At 35.5% G+C, this 16,885-nt stretch overlaps 1 protein-coding gene across 1 annotated transcript in view; it reads right to left on the reverse strand.

Annotated features, from left to right (window-relative positions):
• Window positions 1-6,703, reverse strand: part of LOC140141937 (major facilitator superfamily domain-containing protein 6-like) — an 85,586-nt gene extending 78,883 nt beyond the window's left edge. The window contains exon 1 of the mRNA XM_072163820.1: window positions 6,607-6,703. The gene's annotated coding sequence lies outside the window, so the exon portion shown is untranslated. The remainder of the gene's footprint in view (window positions 1-6,606) is intronic.
• Window positions 6,704-16,885: the final 10,182 nt, after the last annotated feature.

Here is a 16,885-nt window from a genome sequence, read left to right on the forward strand (position 1 = left end):
AGTAGCCTCAAGGCCACCTTAAGCCTAAGGCTTACTAAGACTCCTATCGAGAAATTCGCCCATTGAGTCTATGAATAATAACAGCAGCACAAGTAGGTCAGAATAACAGGTTTATTTTGCCAAGCATATATTAGCTGGGGTTTACTCAAACACTAAGGGCGAATTTCTCGACGGGTGGCTTAGCAATTGGCTTGTCTAGCCTCAAGGCTTAAGAGGTCGTAAGACCAGGCTTAACTGAAAACGTATTTCCCGAAGCACGGCTACCATAGCCTCGAGGCTTCGTTAGCCCGTGGGCCAGGCTTGTAGGATTAGCCGCAGGCTTTAGTAAAATTTGCATTTCTCGAAATCAGTCTTCTGTAGCCGTAGTCTTCGCAAGCCTGTTAGACCAGGCTTACAGCGGCTTTTCTTGGCCCTGCCTCAGAGCAGGTCTTAGGTCGTAAGCCTTGGTCTATTTCAATTTACAAATTATTTAAATTGTAACGCAAAGTGTATCCCAGCAAACACAAAACGTTTTCGACATCATTCGCAAAAGGTTATTAAAGGTTGTCAGAAAACGTTTAAATGTCGGGTTATATAAAGGGTATATTAAGAGTATAAAACGTTTTCATAACCTTAAAAACATTTTTGATTATCTACTGCTCAGCAAACAAAAATGTTTTACAGAAAACGTTTAAATGTCGGGTTATATAAAGGGTATAAAAACGTTTTAATAACATTCCAAAAACATTCTTGAAAACTTGATACAAAACATTCTAAACAGAATGTTACCTTGGGGTTGAAAAAATATTTTGCGAAAAATGTTTGCCCAAAATATTTTCAATAACGTTTTAAAAACGTTTTCATGACCTTTATATAACCCGACATTTAAATGTTATTAAAAGGTTTTAAAAAACATTTTAAGAACATTTCTGTGTTTGCTGGGTTCAAATATTTTAACATAATGATATTTAAGCGTGGACACAATATTTGGCAAAAATGTTTGCAAAAATAGTTTACAATAACATTTTTTGAAAACATTTAAAAATATTGTTGTATAGTGTGTTTTCATACAAAACGTTTTAAAACGTTATCATGACCTTTACACAACCCGACATTTTAATGTTATTAAAACGTTTTTACCTAAACCAAAAGCCAAAATATAACTTATTTAAAATGTTCTTAAAATGTTTTTGTGTTTGCTGGGATCTTTCATATTTTGACGGTCTTTCAATTAACATGAGTAAGCAGTCGCGTAACTAGGGGGGTGGAGCGGGGGAGCTCTTGGTAAATTAGGCTTATACTTCTGAGAGTTATAAAACCTCATATTTGGTCATTTTAACCTTAAAAGCTCAATTTTTAAGGTTAAATAAATTACATTTATCCCACTTTTGTACCATTGGCCTATATGTCACCAGCTTTAATAGCTTAAATATGGCATTTGTACCATTTTTTTTCAATCCCACCAATGTTCCGGGGACACTTTCCAAGCAGATCCCATAACTCCTCAGACCCACTCCACCCCTTACAAACCCAAACAGCATGAACGATGCCTGCCCCTCATTTATTATGTTTGCCCCCGCTTTCCCCCACCCCACCCCCAAATGAATGATGATTTTTTTAACAACGAATATAATTTTAAAGAAAATCTTTCATCATCATCATGATCATCATCATCATCATCATCATAATCATCATCATCATCATCATCATCATCATCATCATCATCATCATCATCATCATCATCATCATCATCATCATCATCATCATCATCATCATCATCATCATCATCATCATCATCATCATCATCATCATCATCATCATCATGAAGACCCATCATCACCATCATCATCATCATCATCATCATCATCATCATCATCATCATCATCATCATCATCATCATCATCATCATCATCATCATCATCATCATCATCATCATGAAGACCTATATGATACCACCTGTCCCTATCCAAGCCTTAATAGTTTGATACTCGTACTTTTCATAAGTAGGCCTATTACAATATTATTTTGGAGTGCCTATATTATACCAGGTTGGACATCAATTTAATACAATAGAAGAACGACAAAATTGGTAAAGATATAGTAAATATTTGACACGAATTAATAATGCATGCAGTATTAAAACTGAATTTACGGATAAGATGCATATAATATTGCTATATCTTCTACTTAAATAATTACAAATATTGTACCAACAGTAACTTCATGTGAGATCTGAGAAGACTACTGATATCAGCAGTAGATAGCACGTTGATTGCTTTCCTTTTTAGAGGAATCACGATTCCTTTCCATTAGGCTTAACAGTTTTACCCTTTTTTTGTTTTAATGAAAAAACCACGAGTATAAAGCATAGACGTAGGCCTATCATTCATACAAGTTGGACTCATAATAAGTCAAGTGGAAATAAAATAATACATAAAAGACACAAAAACAGACACAATATTCTTGCATCAAGTTGTGTACGGTATAAGCCCAAGCACAAGACCGTGGGTCCAGGCTAGTCTTTGCGCCGGGAACATTGCGATAATGAGACGGCAACCTTGTTAGTACGGTAAACCGTGAGGACCACAGCTTATGTACATCTATACCTCCAACAGCCTATACAATTAAGTCGCTGGTTGAAAGGGACGAGGTTGTCATGCGTTAAGCCTGCCAGGCCACTAAGACTAGGTTGAATTTGCGTTGACGAAATCCGGCTAGAGTTAAGACTCGGGCTTCGAGAGCGGGCTAGGCTTAGTAGCCTCAAGGCCACCTTAAGACTACGGCTTAATAAGACTCCTGTCGGGAAACTCGCCCTAAAGGGCTACAAAAATTGTGTGTATACATGGACAAGATTCCAAGTGCAGATTTATAGGTAGGATGTTGGCATTTTTAGATTTTTCTATCTCGAGTAGATAGCATATAGCATAGGTATTGTCTTCAATAGAAAGCACGCCAGATTTTGCTATCTTAAGTAGATAGCAAAGCATGTAGCAGATAACATAATCATCTTTACTAGATAGTGGATATCAGATTCTTTGGTAGAATTGAACACATCTTGCTATCTTTGGTATCATTGCAGAATTGCTGTCTTCAGTCAGACAGTGCAACAGAATGTTTTATTTCAAAAATGCAAATGAGTTGATAACATTAGAATTTGTTATCTTCAAGTACACTCTAAATTACAAGGATTTAAAAATAAGTCCTTAAGGATTGTAATTAGGGACCAATCAATTTTAGATTTAAAATTCATCTTATAGATTTGAATTTTAAATTTTAAAGACTTAATTTTAAATTTTAAAGATTGAATTTTAAATCTAATACTAGATTGGTCCCTAATCAAAATCCTTTAGGATTTATTTTAAATCCTTGAAATTTAGCGTGTAGACAGCAAAGCAGTTTTGCTACATGTATCTTCAGTTGGCAGATACTAACAGATTGCTATAGCATAACAGAGAACGGTATCTCTAAAGTCCTATTCAGCCGTTCAGTGATTTACTCATTCGGAAAATCGTAAAAATCATCCAAATTTAGTTTCTGCATCTTTGTTAGTGTCAAAGATGTGCTAACATAGCCTGCTAAAACTAGTCTTAAGCTGCATAGCTGCATATTAAAGACAAAATTGGACATTTCACATTTTTTGGAAATTAATATCTCTTTAAGAGGAGAAATTAGAGATATGTATATTTAATTTGAATGGGGCTTCAACTTTGTCAATACTACTCAATTCCTTGTGTTCCCCCAAATTGCAAAATACCTAATGACAATAAATTTTAATGGCTTAACCTCATATAAGTAATTCATGCACAATTTTAATTGCTTTACACTTTTGCTGCATGGGATAACTGAATGGGCTTTTATTGATCACATGTTTATTATATTGAGATAGCATAGCAGATTTTGATATCTTCAGTAGATAGCACAGACTTTACCATATCATTTTCAGCTATCTTCAGTAGGTATTCAATTGGCCATTTTCAGTAGATAATACTTTTACCATCTTCAGTAGAAAACATACATATTTTACTATCTTCAATATATTACACAAAATCAGTGTTTATATTTAGATTCTTGACTGTGACTCTTTTTCTCTTGAAAAATGTATAGTTTGAAGTTATGTACGGTATCTCATTCGAGAATAAAAAAACAAATAGTACCTGAAATTTTACTTAAATGCATTCTGACAGACCTCCATGTATCCACACAAAGTCTGGCGCCGCTCTGCAAAAATACATTAAGTCAAGTGCCACCACATTTCATCAGTTTACCTTCAAAATAGCAAACTTTTTCACTCGCTTCGCGCGCATTTCCACCATCACCTTATTCTGTCGCCAAAAGGTGCTGGATTCACTATGCTTCAAAAAAATTTTCCAACCCCATTCCCCCCCTTGTCAAAAAGAAATCTACGCCACTGCCTGCATGTGGAATATTATCAAGACAGACAGCCATTTAGGGGATCCTGGGGATGGATATCATTTCCCACTAGGTTTCCACAATATTAAAGTGGTCTTCCAGCTTTTTTGAAATGGGCTAAGTTTTGGTCTTTGTGTATTCTTGGCTCTGTGTCAGTGGCATATAGCCAGGGGTAGCAGCTGTCCCCTGTCTTTACCCTGTAGGATGCTAGGCACCCCGATATTTAAGCCAAATAAATATGAGGTTAATTTGGTCAGAAACCCACATACAGGTGTCAACATTGGGGGATGATTATGGACCATCGCCCTTATTATCAAACTATCCCCCATCCCCCTGGAATCTACGCCTATGTAGGCCTAACCCCCAACCCCCCAAAAATGGTAAATAATGATTGATTGTCAATAAAATTCCCTTTAAAAGGAAAGCCAGCCTCAATGTAGAAGAGGTCTTGTAATTAGTTTTGGTCAATGTGAAAGGCATTTTTTAGGATCACGCTTACATCTACATGCATGACAGTCCACCAAACCATCAACGATGAGATAATGCACACTGAAACAGCAGAAAACATTAATTCCTAATCTCATGTCAACTCTTTTAATTCATTACATGTACTCCAAATTGTTCTGGTCTGTTTGTTTTGTTGTTGTTGTTGTTGTTGTTGTCGTTGGGTTTTTTGTCTTTTCAGCTTTTTACCCACGATATCTCAATTTCCAATTTTGTAATACCAGAACTTACGAACTCAATATCTTCGCTTAGGAATGTCCGATTTCACTGCTTTCGATATATACACTGCCGGTTTGAGTTAACTTACATGTACATTTTATTTTAAAATAACTTAATTAATTCGCAATGTATAGTTTAAGCCTACTATATATAATAGATAGTGGCCAGCACATTTATAAAGGACTGGTTACTCACTACAATCTTCACTCTTAAACTGTGTTTTTCTGAATGTGCTGATCATGTTGATTGCTAGTCGGAAACTCCTGCGAAGCTATGGACATGGCATCTTACATACTCCATTCTATAACAGTCTGCCTAGTGCCTTGTGTGTTTTCTCTTCAATCATTTTGTTGAATGTAATTTTATGAATCAAATAGTTATGTGTCATTTTATTTATAATAAAGAAGTTATTAAATTAATAAAGTAAGACAATTTATTTATCTATAAGTGCATGTCAAATGGGGTACATTGTTCAATACTATATGCATAAATTATGCCCATATTATAGCTAGGCCCTAAAAACTTTATTTTGCATCGGATTTTTCCCGTTGAAAAGACAAAACTGATGTTTATGATAGCAACCATTTCATCAATAACATTTTGAGTCATTTTTATCCATAAAACGACACAGGATATGATAGATAACTACTTTCACATCAATATGGTCCATATGATCACAGATTGTTGAGAATCTGTGATATGATCCGGGGATATGATGAAGATTTTGATTCTATAGATCTGTTATCAACATGATATCACGCTGTTCAGTGGTCAAGGAGTAAGGACCAGGGCTGTCAACTCTCACGCATTGGCCGTGAGTCTCACGCATTGGGTCACTTTCTCACGGTCTCACGCCAAGGTAGTATAATCTCACGCCTAGGTAGTAAATCTCACGCAAAAAGCTGAAAATAAGTAAAATCTCACGCATCGTCATGAATAATTTGTTGCTCCTACCCCCCCCCCTTTTCACATTCTCGAGCGCATTGGAATAATCATGGTACAAAATGAACATTGGAGTCGGCAAATCCCGGTACGCCTCTGTCTCACGCCAAGCAATTCCAAAAAGTCCGGTCAAGGACACTGATATGACATCATAGGTGATGTCAGATTTTCTTCTGCTGACCATATGATGCTATATATATTAACTATTATTGTTACATTTAGGCCTTTAAACTTTTAAAGTCATAATTAATTAGTTCAAACATAACTTTGGTAATACTCACTCGTTTTCGTTCGTTGAAACGGCAAACCATACTTACTTTTCCTAACAAATCGAATTAAAATATTTTTAAAAATTTAACCACAAAAAGTAAAAAAAAAAAATCATTCCAATACCACTAAAATATAATCTCTTGAGTAAACTGACCCCAAACCTGAAACAGGTACCAGCCCCGAATGGGCTGGCGAAAATACGCATTATTAAAAACGCTATAATAATTAGTTCAGAGAAACATTGACGTTCCCTGGCAACCGCCTCTTATGCTTAGAACTTACCTCGAACTCTGCATTTCAAACTGAACCATGCAGTGCAGTAGAAATCCCCAAAGAAACTTGCAATAATTATTATTACGATGCCTATAGCTTATTAAACTTGACTCTAAATGTATACGACAACAGGTTCAGCGTGTGTGAATAATTACGACGACTGTTTTCTATAGCTTTAGAAGTTGTTTGGCCGACCTGATGAAGGAGTTGTGTACTCGCTCTGCGTACCAGTGCCCAAAGTGCACGAAATACGTGTACAATGATCATTAATTAATGGTTATTGATTGATCGGAAAAGAGCTCCAAACCTTCCCCTGGTAAATAATATTCTCAACAGTTATTTACCCGGAGTAATTGGTTGTTTCGTCACCTTTTACCAAATTTTTGCCAATAAAATGAAGAATGCAGTCTTTGGTTTTTGGTGTTTATTATTTTTTTTTTTTTATTTATTTATATTTTATCATAACTTTTATGTACAAAGAGGCCCGGGAAAGAGGCCTAGGTTCAGGGTTTAGTTCGGGCGATGCACCAGAACAGAAGCGGGGACAGAACAGAAGTCAGCCAATCATCGTGCTTGCAAAAACATAAACTTGTTGAATTTGCCGTATTTGCTACATATTTGTGTGTTTATTATGAATGCATGATATTTGCCAACTTTTAATAACAATGTTGGGCTTGATGACAATAGTCCCCATTAAACAACTTGTACCCATTTGTTATCTACCGTAGATAGTAATAAATGTCAGTTTTATAGCCAACGTCATGGTTTGTCTGCGCCTGTTGAGTGACTGTCTTACCCTAAATATGCTTACCTCCATTAGGTGGCGTACTAGCTAGAATCCATATCAACAATTAAATAAGTGTATTCCGAATTCAGCCTCCATATTGAACGCAGAATCTGCCATCTTAAGACAAATGTTGCTGAGACAGGCTTACTTAACCGTGACTTTGATTTCTATTCAGTTAGCAACCGTTCCAAACAATGGTCTTTTCTTGCAGACCAATGCCTCTAAACAAAGCATAGATTCAATATATCAATAATACCATTTCCATTACAGGTCAGATTGTTTTGTGCTAGACTGCACTAATCAAACACAAACTTTGTTGTTGCATTTTATTTTTGCCTTGCCTTTTGATGTGAAAGTAAATATTTCCAGTCTTTAACCTATGGGTCAATTTTAAAGAATGGTTGTCCGCTTCGCTTGAATTGTGCGTTTGGTAAATACAGGAGAAGAGTTAACACATGTTGTTGATCTGACTGGTTTTTGCTGTTGTCTTTATAGTTCCTAGATCTGACATGTAAAACAGCTAGTTTTTGAAAATTGATTATAAAATCCTTTTTATTTTTATGTTATGTTATCCAAATTCGGTGGTCAAAATCGTGTTTTTATGATTTTCTCCAAAACTGAGCATTTTGACGTAAATCTGATGTCACACTTTGATTTATCAAAGTTTTCCCATTCTAACTACATTTTTAAACGTTATACCAACAATTTAGCAGCAATGTGGCACTTGTAAGCATGCATGCAAGTGACCATAATTCCAGGATTACCAACCCTTTTTGTTCACGGAGTCACAGTCGGAGTGAACATTTCCCCCACTTGAACCCATATCTCATATGCACAGTTTATCCCTTACATACACTGTGTCTTGAATAGCTATTGTAGCCCATCAACCCTGTGGTTAAGAGGCTAGGAAATAATTCCTAATGTCTCATACCCAGGTTTGTATCCCTTTATCTAATCCTGCCCCACATGACAAGGACTTTTTAGCACATCTTATCTTGTATTGAGACAATGGCAGCCATGACTATTTTTTTGCCTTTTTTTCTAAGCATGTTTACTATTGGATTGAGCCATCACATGATTATATTAGGCTTTACTGATTGGTGGGTAAGGTCAATGCTATTGTTTATTTTGTGATAAGGCTGAGCATATTACTGCATATATGAAAAATACACTGCTATTTTGATACAGGCGATTTACTCAATTACTTCTAACTGACGAAATTTAGTTCCTGTTATCTACCCAGTAATGTTTGCTTATCTTAATTGGAACCCTTATAATTATTGGGCCAAGGTTATTATCTGCATGGTATAATAATTGGATTCCAATAGGCCTATGATAGTGATATTGATTTGAAAGTTTGTATTTCAATGAGTTTCTTGCTGGATGGAGAGTTACTAGTATAATTGTAAGCCAGAGTCAGGATGTAGGTATCATTATGCCTCAAATTACTAATTTATTGTAAGATCAGTGCAGAGTAGGTTAGATATGAAAATGGAAAGTTAGAACAAAATTCTATACACCTGATCCGTGAACTGTGTCTTTTTGAAGGACTCTTCTTGTATAATATAATATAAAGTCCGTGTTACTGTTACAAAGATATGGTTTAGTAGTTCACGAGTTACTAGAGTAGGTCCTATATTATGAATTCAAATTTGATATCTAGATTAGAATAGTGCCAAGAATAATTTACTTACATATTTTGCCAAAATCCGGTTAAAAATCGCATGTTTGATGGATATGACGAAGTGTAGCCAGAATATCCCAACTTTGCGAGGGTATGCCTATACTTACTTTATGACGTTCTATCCCGGGTTATCATGGTTATAGTGACGTAATGTGTAGAACATTGGTATGAGACCCCTGGCTTTGGTTTCAAATAGGACAGAGAGGTTTATGCCGCATGCAACATGGGGTCGGTACACCATACCTTAAGTTAAAAGCGCGTATACTAGCATTAACTATACGATAAGGTTAACCATTGAAATAAGCACCAAAATACTTATTGTTATTGAAAAAAAGGTTCATATATCTTTTTTGCTGTCGTAAAAAAAATAGGTCAAGGTAAAAAAACAAACATTTAAAGTCAATCATACACTTTTACAGTCTATGGTCAAAGTCTCCAAATACATGAAATAGGTTTATGGTCCAAAGACTAAATCGTATTCATGGTCTATGGAATGGAATATGAATAGGCTTTCATACAGGTCGTTCCAGAAAGATCTTGACACTCGGAAAGCGAATAATTTTAGAAAAACGGTGAGACCTATGTATCGTTAGGGAGTGTTCATAAATATATACTTTGGCGGGGGGGTGTCGGAAAATATGGGGATAAAAAAAATGGGTCCAGGGTAAAAAAATTCAGCCCTTTTATAGGGTGATCAAAAATTTGAGGGAGAAAGTCTGTGGTAAAATGTACGAGAAGGTATGCACATTCCATTTTTTTTCAAATAAAAGGGGCGATAAAAAACCCCACCATTTTTAGGGGGTCAAAAATTTTGATGTCCGAGTTTCCAACTTTTCCACCCCCCACCAAAGTATTTATGAACACTCTCTCAAGTGGAATACTCAAATTTTAAAATTACTATTTTACTTCCAACTTGAACAAGCAAGCAATCAATCAATCAATTAATCAAGTATAAGTAGGCCGATAGGAATCAAGCAGACAAGGGTGTAAAATGCTAAATCAAGAGAAGTCATTGAAAATTATTTAGGCCTATCTATATATCTACGGAAACAGTAAAGGGTCGTGAGCTGACAAGCAAAGTCTAAGCAAGTCGGACTGCGTTATTTTCATTTTATTATTGCCTTGAAATGAAACAAGTCAGTAAGTTCTATTGATTGGGGGTATATATTGGGTATTTGATCTGCTAAACATGCTAAATAGTGACTTCCAACATTCAATTGAAAGGCCATCTTTTTCATAGTTGTGTTTGAAAGCAAACATCGCCAGATTGCAAAGCTTGGGCACTATCAAAACAACCCATACAATTTGTTTGTTTATAATTATTAGCTTTGAATAAAACCAATCAGAAAGTTTCTAATGTCTCTATAGTTACGGTATTTTGTTTTTTCATTATACGTGTTACATGGAAACTTTTTATTTATGTAAAACATTGATTAGAAAGTTTGCAACCCTACAGCACAACATCAACATTTTATAACTCATGCTCAATTCTATTCATTTGGACATCTTTAATTGCTGGACATCACTGCAAGATCATGAAGATGGACGTTAAGGTTGTACTCTTAGTGACTTTGTGAAACCTATATAGAGTCTATGAGTATTCTATTGGCGATCTTCAACGAAAAAACGAAATCTTTAACTTTTTTGTCGATACATGCAAATTCGAGATATAATGTCATTTGCTTAAGGCGTCGACAGTTGAACTTTCACGAACAAATTTCACCAGCAAGACTTTTGTCGACATTAAAGAACATTGTAAACCCGTATCAGAACTAGGCTACTTTGTGAACTTGCTGAAGAAATGAAACACCACTGTTTTTGATTATTACATGTCTTGCGCCAGCATTAATTCAATACAAAAATGCGTTCCGCAGATCGTTCCAGACGCTCCTCAATGGTTTCAAACTCAGATGATATCGGCCTAAAATCACCACGGCCAGCGCTTGGTACTAGCGCTAAAACTGGAAAACGTGTTCGCTTTATTGATGAATCTTTTGCGCAAGAACTTATAACCAGAGAAAAGGCTCGATTGGAGCTGAAAATACAAGCCTTAAGGAACTTACACATATTCACTCCAGCTCCGGCCTCAGAACCTGCGGACGGTATTCTTAAGACTGCAAAACCTGACGAAACAACTGATCCAAAGTCGGAGAAAAAAGGTAACAAAAGAGTAACCACCGCTTCTGAAGGTGCAGAAAAAAACGGCAAAGAAGATGGATGGAAAAAAGATAGAAGAAATGACGATAGACACAAGAAAGACAGAAGGAAAGAAGATGGAAAAAAGAAAGATAAAAAGAGAGAAGATGGGCACAAAAAAGACAGAGGGAAAGAAGATAGAGAAATGAAAGATAAAGGCGATAAAGGAGTAGAATGTGAAAGAAAAGAAAGCGGACAGAGTAAAGGCACAAAGAAAGCTGCACAAAAGAAAGGCACCAAGTCAGAAGAAAGAAAAGTATCAGATAAACATAAATCAATATTAAAAGGCACAGAGCCAGCTGCTCCTGTCAAAGATGATGTTGAAGTAACTGATTCAAAAGAGCAGAATAAAGCTGATACACAAGAGCAGATAACTCAAGGAAAAGATCCAACAGAGCAACTAAAAGAAGAGGAAACAGAAGGACAAGAAAATACCGATAATGAGCAAGCAACGGGAGACGAGGCGACATCTCCGTCTAATCCTGGACAATCTGTTCAAAATGACACCAAAGGCAAACGCGGTGTCAATCTGCAAAGACTCAATGAACTTGCTGCTCCAAAAGGTAGGCACATACATTTCCTTAACACAGCACGTAGGCGTAGATTATTCATGGCAAATGCATCTCCGGATCACTTGAAACTAACCATTCCGGAGAAGAATCCAAGAACTATTCCACAACTTAAGAACCTACCTCCAGATGAGATTGATTATATGATACAGCCAAAAACTATTCGCGAATTTCAGCTTTTGACTCTAATGCGTTTACCTCCGCATAGACAATCTGTTACATATATCATGCAAGACGGTTATAAGGAATCGCTTTACGCAACTCCAAAGAGTAAAAAGAAAGTTCAACGTTCAAAGACTTCTCAAACACCAAGATATCCTAAGAAAGACTCAGGTAACCATGGTAACGTAACATCTAAGACTAACACTACCAAACGTCCTGCAACTGGATATCATGGAAGAAAACCCGTCAAAGTGGATGATACAAACGTGGAAAATAACAAAAAGTCTTCCTCTCCTAAAAAAGCATCTTTTAAATTTGCTGCAATGGGCGTCATGTCTATGGTATCCGCAGATCGTGATAAATTCAATCCAAAAACAAAGAAGACAATAACCGTAGCAGATGTTGCAATGAAAGCCTTTTTACCTACCCATCACAAACGAGCTGCGCCCGAAGAAAAGGCCACACCTTCACCCACTATAAGAGCATCCGAGATACCTGGAGACAGGTCTCTTCGCCTGAGACCACCGCGAAGACCAGCTTGGGAAGATGAGCTTGAACAAAGAGCAAAGAATGATGAGGAAGAACTGGAATTCCTAGATGCTTTTGATGATGCAAGTACCATGTACAGTACTCGTTCTAGTATCTACAGCAGTAGATCGAGTAGATCCAATTGGTCAAATTTGTCCAAAAAGTCTGCGTGGAGTCAGATTTTTCGAAGAAGAAAAAAAGCTGATATAGAGGAATTGACAAAAGATCTTGATAAGTGTACGTATCTAAGAGGCGTTGATGACAAATTATTGGAACAAGACGATATTATCAATACTATCTTTGCCGACTTATAAATGACTTAAATAAGTGACGATTTTCATTGCCTAAATCAATATATATTATTGAAAAATAATGCTTTGATGTTCTGCAAAATTTCATTCTACAAATCATATACTTTGAAAACTTAAGGGCTGGGGTATGAACGTTTGGACAGTATTTATTTTGGGACATTAGAACACATCAGACATATCGAATTGAATTCTGAATATGAAGAATGTCATTCTGATATCAAATAATTTTGATTTTTGAAATTCGCAATTTAATACACATTTTATGGCAAATCATTAAAAATTGATATTTTTGATATTTAACAGTACTTGAAGTAAACTTTATAAATCTGATGATTTATACTTAAAGTGTATGTAGGTGGGATGAAAAGCCGACGATCAATTGAAAATTTTGACCTTTCGTATTGAAGATATGGATTTTTTTTCCCAAAACACCAAAAAAAATTAGGTCTTTTTGGGAAAAAAATCCATATCTTCAATATGAAAGGTCAAAATTTTCAATTGACCGTCGGCTTTTCCTCCCTGTTACATACACTTTAAGAATATATCATTAGATTTATATAATTTACTTCGAGGACTGTTATATATCAAAAATTTGAAAAATATCAAATTTTTATAATTTGTCATAAAATTTGTATTATATTGTGATTTAAAAAAGAAGAAAATTATTTGATATCAGAAAGACATGCTTCGTATTCAGAATGCAATTCGATAGCTCTGAGGTGCTCTCATGTCCCACAAAAAATACTGTCGAAACGCCATAAACGCTCATTTTGGATCCCTTAACTTGATTTATTGTTGTTAATGAGTTATGTATATATACATTTTACAAAAGTGTTGTTGTTTCAGCCCTCTGTACAACATAACTCAAGAACCACAGGACCTACAAAAGTATATCTGTGATATTTAATTTCTTACACACTCGCTATGAAATGGTCAAAGCTCACTACCATTCGCAAGATGCTGTGAACTATACCAAATCGCAACAGTTTAAAATATAGTTGCTAACCTTAATGCCGGTATGAAACAGTAAGGTCGTATATCTCAGACGGTTACATTTACAGCACGTATAATTATGAAATTAAGTTCCTTGTTATTTCTGCATTATGACATCTGGCAGCTCTTTAAGGGGGTCAATTTTTGCATTTTTCTCAAAAACTAATAACACAGTGGTAACAAAAGTTACGTATATTATAGGGGCAGGGAATCCAATTACTAAACTGGAATTTCAGTGACCCAGGACAAGCGGTTCGTTATTTATGATAAGAAACGAGGTCCCGCTAGAATGTACCTCATTTTCTATCATATAAACTGAACAGCTTGTCTTTAGTCACTGAAATTTCAGTGTAGTAATTGGATTCCTTGCCCCAACATAACTTCTGATACCAATGTGTTATTATTTTTGAGAAAAATGCAAAAAAATAGTCTAAATTACCACAGGGGTGTAGTACCCCTTAAGGGATGGGGTATGAACGTTTGGACAGTATTTATTGTGGGACATTATAGAGCACATCAGACATATCGAATTGCATTCTGAATACGAAAAATCTTCAATATGAAAGGTCAAAATTTTCAATTGATCGTCGGCTTTTCCTCCCAGCTACATACACTTTAAGAATATATCATTACATTTATAAAATTTACTTCGAGGACTGTTATATATCAAAAATGTGAAAAATATCAAATTTTAATAATTTGTCATAAAATTTGTATTTAATCGTGAATTTCAAAAAATGAAAATTATTTGATATCAGAAAGACATTTTTCGTATTCAGAATGCAATTCGATATGTCTGATGTGCTCTCATGTCCCACAAAAATACTGTCGAAACGCTCAAAACGCTCATTCCAGATCCCTTAAGATGTATGTCCTTTCTTACACTGTCCTGGAGTCACTAGTGTTTGTTTGTTGTATAGTTTCCTGCGCAAAAAGGGTATCAAAACAAAATGTCAGTGAAAACCATGTTTACCCTACGTGACGTAATTGGCGAATAATGCATTGGCCTATAAATCCCGGACTATAAATTCAAGAAGTTTTTAGTGTCATCGTATACAGGAACAAAGTCATATATAAATTTGTTCGTAACATTTTCAAAAGGGCGCACAAGGTTGCTAGGAAGCGTTATCATGTCGAATTATACGCTGGCGAAGTTACGTAATAATCGGATTAACTACCATAGCAATAGGTGAAAACAATTTTTGAATATACCGCGCTGCACTGATACTTTCACGCGGTACCTCTGCATTGAACCATATCATTCTGATCACTTGCACCTGTAAGATTAGTATCATTGAAAAGACCAGTATTGTGTTAAATCTATAACTGCAGACATACACATGTGATTAGTTCAACCTGCTTGTAGTGCAGCGCGATATGTTCAAAATTGTTTTCACCTATTGCTATGGTAGTTAATCCGATTTATTACGTAACTTCGCCAGCGTATATTAAAGGCAACGCACATTTTTATAACCATAATATTTTTAAAATATTTTTAAAAGATAGCCAAAACATTGTAACATAATTTAATGTTTAATTTTTTTTAATGATTGCAAAACATGTTCATAATAATGGTTTTTTTATAACATTTTTCGACATAATATGAACCTTTTCCTAATCACTTAATAACTCGACATTTAAAGTTATATTTAGACGATAAATTTATAACTGTTTGAAAAATGCTTTTAAAAAGGATATTCGTTTGCTGGAATGTTAGTGGTCGTCAGTATATTATCATATAAGCTCTTAGTAAGATTATTTGGACGAAAAAACAAGCTGGTTTATTTATGTACTACACTTCTCAGGTTTGAGTAATGTAATAATTATAGTGATTGACACCAAACCGGGCGATCCAAAAATCCAAAAAATTTAGGCTGTAAAATCATTCTTGCAACGTTTGGGGTCTGAGAGCACATTAGACATATCAAATTGCATTCTCAATACGAGGAATGTCCTTCTGATATCAAATAATTCTGATTTTTTGAAATTCGCGATATTGGCCTAATACAAATTTTATGGCAGATATTTTTTGACATTTTTGATATCTAACAGTCCACAAAGTTAACTTTATAAATCTAACGATATGAACTTTAAGTGTATGTAGCTGGGAGAAAAAGCCGTCCATCATTTGAAAATTTACCTTTCGTATCGAAGATATACACTTTTTTCCAAAATGACAATATCAGAAGGACATTTCAGAATGCATTTGATGTGTCCCGATCCCTTAAGAAACATGTTTGTATGCCTACCGGTAACTTGTAAAGCATTAAACGTGTGAAATGCGGTTGATAATCACTGTTCCTCAACACGCTAACGGGCACCCTAAACATATTGAGTATTTTAAATATGTTTGCATAGTATAGCAAGAATGTGTTTAGAAAAGTGTTTGTTATTGCTAAACACATTATTTGCAGCTTAGGCGAGTAATTCATTTTTGTTATAGCAAGTTTGGGTTAAAAGCCAAAACTTTAACTCCGACGGGACTAACTCTGCCACTGGAAAAGGTTTCATGGTTCGCTCTCACGTGCAATTTGTTATGAATGGCCACTTTTCCAGACCAGAGCAATGTTCAAGAAATCAGTCCTTAAAAGGTAACCTTCTTTCTGGAACAAGAATGGGTAGAAAACTAATAGTTGAAGTCATCATGCCGCTCGCCGCCTGCGAATGGTTTAACGAATGGTAACTGTAGTGCGCCATCATTCTTTTTATACCGAAACTTGCAATAATTGCATTAAATGTGAGGGCAGTAATCCAACCAAAAAACACAACTAACCAGACTGTAACCATCATGCAACCGGCATTTAAAGGAGTATCATATACTGTAAAACCACTTAATTTCGCTAGGGATTTAATTTCGCTAATTTTGCTAGAAGCCTTAATTCGCGAAATTAAATACCCGCAAATTGAACAGTTTTACATTGAATTGTACACATAAATTGCTGGATTAGCGAAATTAAATACCCACAAAAATGGCGGTCATTGGCAATTAGCGAAATTAAGTACTAGCGAAATTAAATAGCTTTACAGTAATCATACTGCAGTTACTGTCCGTTTTCCT

This window comes from Amphiura filiformis, chromosome 20, assembly GCF_039555335.1.
Source record: "Amphiura filiformis chromosome 20, Afil_fr2py, whole genome shotgun sequence".
Taxonomy (NCBI): Eukaryota; Metazoa; Echinodermata; class Ophiuroidea; order Amphilepidida; family Amphiuridae; genus Amphiura; species Amphiura filiformis.